The following is a 9,967-nucleotide window of genomic DNA, read 5'->3' as shown; positions in this document are numbered from 1 at the left end:
ACATATTCAATATTATGTAAAAAGTGTTATAGTAATATGTTATTAGAAGTTAATTAAGCAGAATCAGCATAATCACAAGAAAGTACTAAAATATTAGGAAATACTATTCATAGTATAGAAAACCCAAAAAAAAGTTCTTTAATTACCATAAATTGTGAAATAGAATTAGCAAAAGAATATAAGATACAAACAACATCCATGATAAATACAGGGAGTACAAAGAGTGTCATAAAAGAAGAATTAGTACAAAAAAATATAGACAAAAATTAGCAAAACCAGTGAGAATAACACAGTTTGATTAGAGACCAGTTTATTTAATACACTGTATTAATAATGAGTCTATTAAAGTAGAAAAACAACAATTTAATTTACCATTAACATTTGTTTCACCAGTAGGATCATACCCATTCATTTTAGGATTAAACTTTTTGAAAAGTTTGCAAGGTTTTTTATTTATAAACCCTAACATAACATTTTTCAAAAAATGCATTACAATAACTTACCAAAGTAATATTGTAGAAGCATACAAAAGTATAAGTATAGAAGAATCTAGTAGTCAAGATAGTTATTATTTGGAAAACTCAAAAGAAAATGATGAGCATAATAATATAGAAGAGTTTGATGAAGAAATATTTGAACACGAATATCCAATTTTAGAAGAAGGAACCCGTATAGAAATATTACATTTAGATAGACCAAAGAGTTTAGAAGAATTGTTACAATTAGCAAAACAAACTAGGATTATTGTGACGACCCGTCCCTAATTTTACGTTTTTATTAATTTTAAAAGCGTGAATTAACGAAAATGCCCTAGAGGCAAGGACTTTGACTTCCGTTGACCATCGCCTAGAGAAATGTATGACTTATTCTTTCGGGTGTGATATCCACACACCCAATTTTACTTCTCACACACCTTTTTAATTTTCGACCGTCAGATCGGATGAATTGAAGAAGATCAACGGACATAAATTATCAAGGGGTGTGTGAGAAGTAAAATAGGGTGTGTGGATAGCACACCCCTATTCTTTTAGCGTACCCTCGTAGTGCTCGTTGCTACGAACGCGTGAGCGCATGTTAGACTCGAATCAGATCTGTAACAAAAAAGTTACACTATGTTAAAGTACATTAGTCACAAGTAATTTTGTACCCAAGCGTACTAGTTTACGATGTCGAAACATTGTCGAAAAGACATATTTGTACATTAAAAATTGTACAAATCCATCCAATCCCTAAAAGGGATCCGGTCCCTTCTTTCACACCCATCAACCATCAAACTTCTGTTTTTTCCTTCTTTTCCTCTCCACCAACCAAATTGTTTTCTCTCAACCTTGCACCCAATCAGAAATCAGAAGGTTCTCTCTCTCTTCCTTATTTCTCTCTCCCTCTCGAAACTCTATTTTCTCTGCAACAAGGAAGACCAACCCCAAATCTTCATTGTTCGAGCTTAAAAACCTTACCATTGTGTTCATCTTACCTCCACGAACACAACCATACCAACCAAACTAAGAATGGACGAGTTTTAACTCGCCAACTCGGAAGGTCCGAACTAGGACGAGTTGAGTTCGACGTGTTTTCAACCGAGTCAAGATGTTTTAGGACTCGGGAAAGCCTCTACGCAACTCCCTAGGGTCCCTAGTCAAGGTTTGAGGAAGCTTTGACGTGAAACAACTTGGTTTCGAGAAGTTTAAGTTTGACCCGTGCCTTTCGAGCCAATTTTCGACCAAACCATGGTGAGTTGGCTGGCATGCAAGGTATCAATCTCTTCGTCTCGCTGATTACTATAACTTTCTCTTTTTTTCACCCAATTTCGTTGAGTATTGAAGAAGTTATACTCATTTGAATCTTACCCAGTTTCCAGCGAGTCTTTTGACTTTCAAGGCATTTTTCCGGCCAAATCATGGCGAGTTAGATGTCATGTGAGGTACCATTCTCTTTGTCTCTTCGAGAACTACAACTTTAGTTTTTGTTTCACTCGAATTCGTTGAGTAACGAGGAAGTTGTGAACGTTTAAATGTTGTGAAGTTTTCTGGCCAAATTCTGGCCTTCCTCTTCCTTTGGGTCTGGTGACCCATATGTTTGACCTTTCAAACCCAGGCCCTTAGGGCCAAGTCGAAGAAGGCATTTGGCCCGTGACTCCAAACCCAAACCCATAACCCTTTTAATTCTTTTATTTTTATTTTACTTGTTAAATTAAGGGCCTTGGGGCCTCGATTGTGAAGGCCTAAACCCCAAACCCAATCCCTAAAGCCCTAAACCCTTTAGTTTAGGCCTAAAGGCCTAGAACCCTTAAGTCCAACCTATTAAACTAACCCAACCTAACAACCCTTAACCCAGGCGAAATATTCCGTTAGGGAATATTCCATCCGTCAGAGAATATTTCGTCCTTTAATGAATATTCATCATGTCGACTTTTGTTGACTTTCTGAAATTTAAGAAAGACCCTCAGTAGGATAATTCGACGTCCTGAATCCATTTTTGATGTCCGTTTTTCTAAATTCAATTGCTATATTATAGTTTTATTAATTGTACCTTTATATGCTTAGGGCAAGTATTAGTGGCGTTTCCATCTTCGTTAGGTTGTGTGGCTCGTCAGCGGCGAAGTATCTGTAAGTGGGCAGTTTATTTTTATACCTATACATATTATAGTTTCCATAAATGCGTATTTACTTCATTTTATGCCTATATTGCCTAGTATCATTATTGTGACATGAATTGTGATAAATGATGCTATATGGTTGAGATATTACTGTCATGACATTCATACATACTTGTATACATGCTCATCTTGTTGCACCCCGGTGTTAGTACTCGCCCCAGGGCCAGTACTTCATGTGTATGTTCACATCGCACCGTTCGCTCACCTTGGATCCAAGTTAGGTGCCAGTCCTGTCGGGTAGATTGCATTAGGCAATCCAACTTGTATGTGATCGTGCTTCTGCAACAGTCTTCGCGTGATCGTAGTACTAGAGCGCATTGATTACACCCAGTCCTATCGGATAGAATTGCCTTAGGCAGTTCCGACTCGTGTGCTAGCTTAGATGATGAGCAAACTACTTACAATTGATTATCACATGATTATATTACTTTGGCATTTGATATATCATGACTTGGCATATTTCTGGTTATATTGCTGTTATATTTGATTACATACTTACGTAGTATGTTTTGAGGAAACTATACTTGTTTTACGGCGAGGGATTAGTATATTCAAAAATAAAGGTTTTCGTATAAGCATTGTTTTGCTGACCCACTCAACTTGTTTTTCACCCCTTCAGGTTTAGTAACGGTGTTTACGAGTATATGAGGATTTTGGCAAATCTCTTGAGATGGTTACCTTCAGTGGTTTAACCTTCATCCTATTTACTATACTGTCTTATGCTCTGACATCACGTGTGAAAATGGTTCAATCCCGCTCACCTGCGCACTCTTTTGATTAGGCACCTTTAGGTTTAATTTATTTACTTTTTCCACATCATTACACTTTATGGCTTCGTCACCTTCTAGCTGTCGGCCATCACAACTCGATTCGCAGTTCAAGTGGACATTCCGGGTCAGGGTGTGTCAATTATAGGAGAAGATCCACAGTTACATTGGAGTAAAAATAAAATACTAGAAAAATTAGATATAATTAATTCAGATTTAACCATAAAGACATCTAATATGCCTTGTAATTTAATAGATAAAGAGGTGTTTGAGCATCAAATAAAAGAGTTGTTAAATTTAAAAGTAATTAGACCATCTAAGTCTAAACATAGATCAACAGCATTTATAGTGAGAAAACATTCACAAGTAAAGAGAGGTAAGGCTAAAATAGTTCATAATTCAGCCACTACATCAGGCTACTTTATATATATATATATATATATATATATATATATATATATATATATATATATATATATATATATATATAAATGACTGCATTATTAATGATAGGCTGTTGATAAGAACCAGGCTGGAACCCCACAATGAGGTTTATGAGAGGCCATTCGATGTGTCAGAGTGGCCCATCAACAAAATGAAATTAGGAAAGGCCATTATTAATGACAGACCATTGATATGAGGTTTATGAGAGGCCATTCAATGTGTCAGAGTGGCCCATCAGCAAAAAGAAATTAGGAAAGGCCATTCGGTGGAAAAGAATTAGGCCAATATTTAAATTTCTATGGCCTTGGTTTTCACTAAGCCATTTGTTGTTGGCATTAGTTCAATATATATATATAAACCCATTGTTAGCAATCATGACTAAATAGGTAGACTGACTGATATATATATATATATATATATGTGTGTGTGTATGTATGTATGTATGTATGTACATGCATGGCCGAGAAATATATATATATATATATATATATATATATATATGCATGGCCGAGAAATGAGCTGCCAAGGAAGATTTTTCCCTCGGCCCTTTACCCCAAACTCTTCTCGACCTATATCATACATGCCGAGCTCGGCTAACAATGGGTTTATTAAAGTGGCTGAGCCTTGTATAGAATTGTGGCAACCGAGGAAGACCACAGTGTTGGCAATACAGAGATGTTGTTACCGAGTAAAAAGTTTCATTATCGGCGATACGAGAGTTCTTCGACTGCGCTAATTTCCTTAACCATTCGGCTTACGAGCCAAAGTTCAAGGAAACTGGGGGGCAATGTTAGGACCCAAATTTACACTATCGGCCTGTGCAATCAAGACCCTTAGATGAGTGAAGTTCTAGATCGTTGGATGATAAAGTGGTTGAGATAATTTTGAATTATTATTAAGGATAATATTATGGTTTTAATCATGATGTTATCTCTTATTAATATATTAAATTATTATTTGATTAAATCTCAATTGATTTGGATGATGATGGGATATGAGGGTATGTATAAGGCACGGCAGCAGATAAATATGGATGCAGGTATATGCCTTTTGATGGTATGTTGGTTTTGGCCACGTGAATGTGCTTTTTGGGGATTATATTCTATCTTATTATGCATGCATGGCTGCACCTGGATCAATGTGGTGGACATAAAGTTCTGATTGGACTAGGAGACAATTTGAGGGCACGGTTTCTAAAGATAAGAAAGGAAGAAATGGTTTTTTTTTTAATAATGGTGAAGTAGAGTCAGATGATGATGGCATCTAAAAGATAGGCTCCTGCTTATCTTGAAAAGTCTTTGACTGAAGCTCTAGTTGATAAGTTTGAATTGAAGTCAAATTTTACACTAGTGGGGAGTTGCGCCACTCGACATTTGCTTTTATAAATACAGTACGGTGAACAACAAAGAGGGCCTTTCCAATTCAACACACAAATTGCCCTGTGCAAACTCTCGCTCTACGCGAAACCTCTCAACAACTTTGAGATTTTTACTTTCTTTTTCCGCCAACATACCATCAGTTTGGATAAATAGCACTGTGGACACAACTGGCGAACATCTTCAGTTTGGATAAACAACATTGTTGCCGTAGAATCAGCTAACCGTGAAGCACCTTTAGTTTGGATAAACAGCACTACAACAAGGTCGACTGGTTATCTATCTAAGTCTCGGTCGAGAAGGATTTCGGATCCTTATTGGCAGAGGTCATCTCATTAGCCTTCTCAAAAAAGTGAGGTGTTACTAGGGCTCGGCAAATCGAATGCCGAGTTGTTTATGATTGGGTATTCGCAAGTAGATTTTAGAGTTCGGCATTCTGACGGCCGAACCATTTTCACAATCAAGACGTACAATTGTTTTGAGTATTTGTGTCCCTATACTCTGGTGTCGATTCGGCGTACTTATACTCTCATAAACATAATCATCGTAACCAAATCCGGTGCCAACGATTCGTGAATTTCGCATAACTAGCAGCCTTGTCTTCAGGCTCTAGAACCCGAATGCCGAGAGTGTTCCTTCCTCGGCCGCAGTCGCAAAATCGAGAAGTCAGTTGTGCGCTCAACTCAACATCAACAAATTTTACTCCTTGGCCGAGCTCGGCCGACGAGTTGGCACTCCCCGCATACAACCGAAGGACGTAGTTAGCTTACTGATTACTTGGCCTGGGCGCCACGTAGGTTTAGTAGTTTTTAGGGTTAATAGATAGTTACAAAATAGTTCAAACATATGCTTTATCATTAGGATGGGTAAGTATAATATACCAAAAAAAACATAAGGAGTCACCAAAGTCTGATGAACAAGTTTGTAGATATTCATCAGGGAAATTTAGTGATGTATAGTTAACATTACCATTAACAAATTTAGAAATTTTAGGAATAATTAACTCACTTGAACCATTCTCTTTATTTTTACATAATGAATTATTTATGATTAGAACATATTGTCAAAATATAGTTTCTCATTATAATAAGATACATGCTAATAAACAGGCAGCCCAAAGATGGGTTAATTTTGTTGATTCAATTATAGGAAATGGTTTTAAACCAATTTTTGAACATATAAAAGGCAATGATAATACATTAGCAGATATATTATCAAGATTAATTTGTTGAACATGAATGGAATATCGTGGACCATCATCATCAAATAGCACAAGACCACAAGGTTTCAGCACTCTTCAATAGCATAATGATACACCATGGACCTCCACCATTCAATGGATTCCAAAATACTATAAGCAGACCAATATCACCACCAGTACCCACTTTCAACTTTAATGGCAATATTGTTGAAGGAATTAGAAATCCAACTCTGAGATATAGGCCAAAAGTACCAGGGCTTTCTAATAGGCAACATGTTTGTTGGAAATGTGCCCTAAAACCAATCATATGATGATACTTTATGGACATTTCACATGTTAAACTAATCTAGTTTAATATCAAGGGCAAAGATTATTGTTTTAAGCCATCTCATATAAATGTTATATGCTTAAACAATAAGTCCAAGGAATATGTAATTAGGAGAATGCAATTTAAAGAAGTTAGATTCATGAGACCATTCTCTTTCGTATACATATCCTAAATGTTCCTAATCATAGGATTGCCAATTGGGCATTGACAATCCGTTAAGATCAGTACGTGCTGTGTCTTCTCTCAGGGAGAGTGACTGGTCTCGAGTCATTGGTGTGATTGACACCAAGACAAGCATGTAGGTGCTCAATAGAGAATGAGTCCACTGAACACGATCAACGAGGAGTTCTCATACTCATGTCACATGAGAACTCATGGTTGAGATAATGCAAAGTAGTCCTTTGACCTGAGGCATCATAGTTGTCTTGTGGTTAGGTCCTTGATCTTTGACTATGTCAAAGTCACTCTGTCAGATGGTGTCCACGGCATAGTTGGGGTTAAGTCACTTAGCCATGGAGGCAAGTGAATGCGCAACAAGGGATCTCTAACCTTCAAACTGTTTGAGGGAGAATACTCTATGATATGATTAAGAATCTCTGGCCAGAGTATGAATGAGATTTAGGAAGTCTTTCCAAATCACATTCAAGGTAATCATATAAGTAAATGAATCACATTGGATAGTAGACATGATTAAACTATCAAACCAAACAATGTGGTTAAGAGTATTGTATTAGAGAAAGACCGTATTGCATTGTAATCTTAAACTGAATAGGTTCTCCACCTCTTCTGATTAGCTTGGGTAACCATGACATACTGCTAGGTGTCACTCATGGTTTGTGGAAGCCCTAAACGTGTATAATCACTAAAGGGAGAATTGAAAGTAAGTTTCAATTCACAATCGATTTGAAAGAGTTCTAATCGCCCACTGCCTCGCTAAAAGGAACCTAATGGATCGTACACCGTGTAAGGTAGAGATTGAAGAAACAACGGAGATGAGTAAGGATAATTAAATGGTTTAATTATTTATGGCAAGGATTAATTAATTTGTTAATTAATCAAACGAATAAAGTTCGTTAAAGACCTCGAGTTAGTTTTGGGCCACAAGGCCCAATGGGATTTGAATGTCAAGCCCATTAACTCAACTTGTATGACAAACTTGAATAAACAAAGGGCTTGAAAGCCCAATAAAGCCTTAAGGCCGGCTAAATAGAGGAGGGTAGTCAACTTGCTTTAATTGCAAGTTTGCCACTCCATTGTGAGGTGGTATAAAGGCAACTTTATAGCCATTTCATCCTTAGGGTTTTCTTTTGGGGAAAGGATGAGAACACAATGCTCTCTTTTTCTGTCTAAGAGGCCGGCCCCATTAGAGGAGATTAGCTAGCAATCTCTCATCCTCCAAGGTCACTCATCTCTTCTTCAAGTCCCTCCTTGGTGTGGGAAAATTAGAGGTTCTCAATTTTGGGAACTTGGAGAATCCTTTCTACCATCCTCCTCCAAGAAATTGATGGAACTAAGAAGCAAGGAATGAAGGCCCTCTTCTTGGGTGATTAGCCTTTGCTTATGCAAAGAGGAATCAACAAAGGTATAAAATATCTCAACTCACTTTGTTCTTGAGTTGAGTCTTGGTTCACCTTTCTACTAGGCTTTGAATTTCATGGGTAATGTTTTGTTTTTGAGTGCATACAAGCATGATTCCGCCTTTAAATGTTAATTGCATGCCATAGATGCTGCTCAAATGAACATGTTTTTCACAAAATTTCCTTCAATGTTCTCTTAGATAATTTGTGGAATATCCAAATTAAACAGCAAAGCATAAGATTAGGTCATGAAAAATTAATTAGAGCCTTAGAACAAGAATTTGATAGTTTTAATTTTAGTATCCATCAAAGTCAGCATCATATTTATTCTCTTGAGCACAACCTTCAAGTCATTTCTAGAGACCATGAGTCTTTACTTAGTAAGTTTACCAAAATAAACCAAGAACTCAAATGTCTTAGAATGCAGCAAAAAGCAAGTGACACCTTGAAAAGAGAATTGAAAATAGGTTTAGAAACTGATCAGCATAAAAATAAAGAAAAATAGGTTATTGAACGCATAGAACAAGGGGCTAATAAGCCCATAGAAGAGATTAAGATTGAGCTCTTAGAAGAAGACATTGAAATGGAGCAGCTTCAAAATAATGAGCAGCATCAACATCTAAGTGACAAAGAAAAGTAAGAAAGATATGAAAGTTTTCTGAGAAATATATTCTTAGACTTAATAATAGATGATATCCTATTAGAAGAAATTTCAAAAGCAAAATTAAGAATAATGCCACCAGATATGCAAAATGAGATCCCGAGCAGAGCATCACAGTCCATGAAAGAGTTACAATTACAATTACAATGTGCTTTGTATCAGTCCATCTTGGATCCAAAACCAAGGATGGATATTATTACAAAGATGTATCCACCATGTCTATGTGATAGTACAGAGAGTTGTATTTGTAAACTGGAGGTTAGCACAACTATGGCCAGGATAAACATGAGAGATTGTAGGCCATGGCATTTTAGTTATGAGCATTAGAAAAAGCATAATGTGATAGAAGTTATCTCAATCTTACTATTAGAGTTTGGCTATCTTGATAAAATATTCATTGATCATATTTTCCAACTATAATCATTTCCTGAAAACCTTATAAAAGTAGCATAAGATTATCTAGAAAAGTGGAAATAAATTTGCATAAGTTTTATTAGTAGTCATCCAGATTGGTATGTACATATGCATAAGGAGAAAGATAGGCATATAGTCATGATTAATGAAGAGTCCTTTAGAATATCCTCTATCTCCTCACATAGGTGGACTCCTTCATACAAAAATATTCTAAAATTTCGAGGAATCCAAATGTTAGCCTTAGATGAGTTTGAAGATTTTAGGTATGATATGATATTAGTAGCAAAAGAAGAAGAAATGTATATTTACAGTAAGATAAGGATTAGTCATCAGCCTTATTGGAAGCCTCAAAATTTCAAAGAAGAAATAGCATAAATGTTCTACAAAGTAAAAAAAAGATAGAGAAAGAGATGTAGAGCTAGTAGAAGGTGATGAACAGTACTGGAACAATTTGATAGAAGAAAAGCTGTATAACATCGACAACATGATGGAAGCATGAAGAGCTGGCAGCAAATTAGCATAAGTTGAATAGTATCATGTAAA

At 36.3% G+C, this 9,967-nt stretch overlaps 1 long non-coding RNA gene across 1 annotated transcript; it reads left to right on the top strand.

Annotated features, from left to right (window-relative positions):
- The first annotated feature begins 1,475 nt into the window (after positions 1-1,475).
- LOC139196964 (uncharacterized) lies at positions 1,476-2,606 on the top strand. The gene is made up of 3 exons (XR_011581882.1): positions 1,476-1,751; positions 1,852-1,921; positions 2,544-2,606. It is a non-coding gene; the product is annotated as an uncharacterized lncRNA (long non-coding RNA).
- Positions 2,607-9,967: the final 7,361 nt, after the last annotated feature.

The sequence above is a fragment of the Malus domestica genome, chromosome 06, assembly GCF_042453785.1.
Source record: "Malus domestica chromosome 06, GDT2T_hap1".
NCBI classification, from domain to species: Eukaryota; Viridiplantae; Streptophyta; class Magnoliopsida; order Rosales; family Rosaceae; genus Malus; species Malus domestica.
Note: the sequence above shows the minus strand (reverse complement) of the source record. Positions and strands in the feature narration are given on the sequence as shown.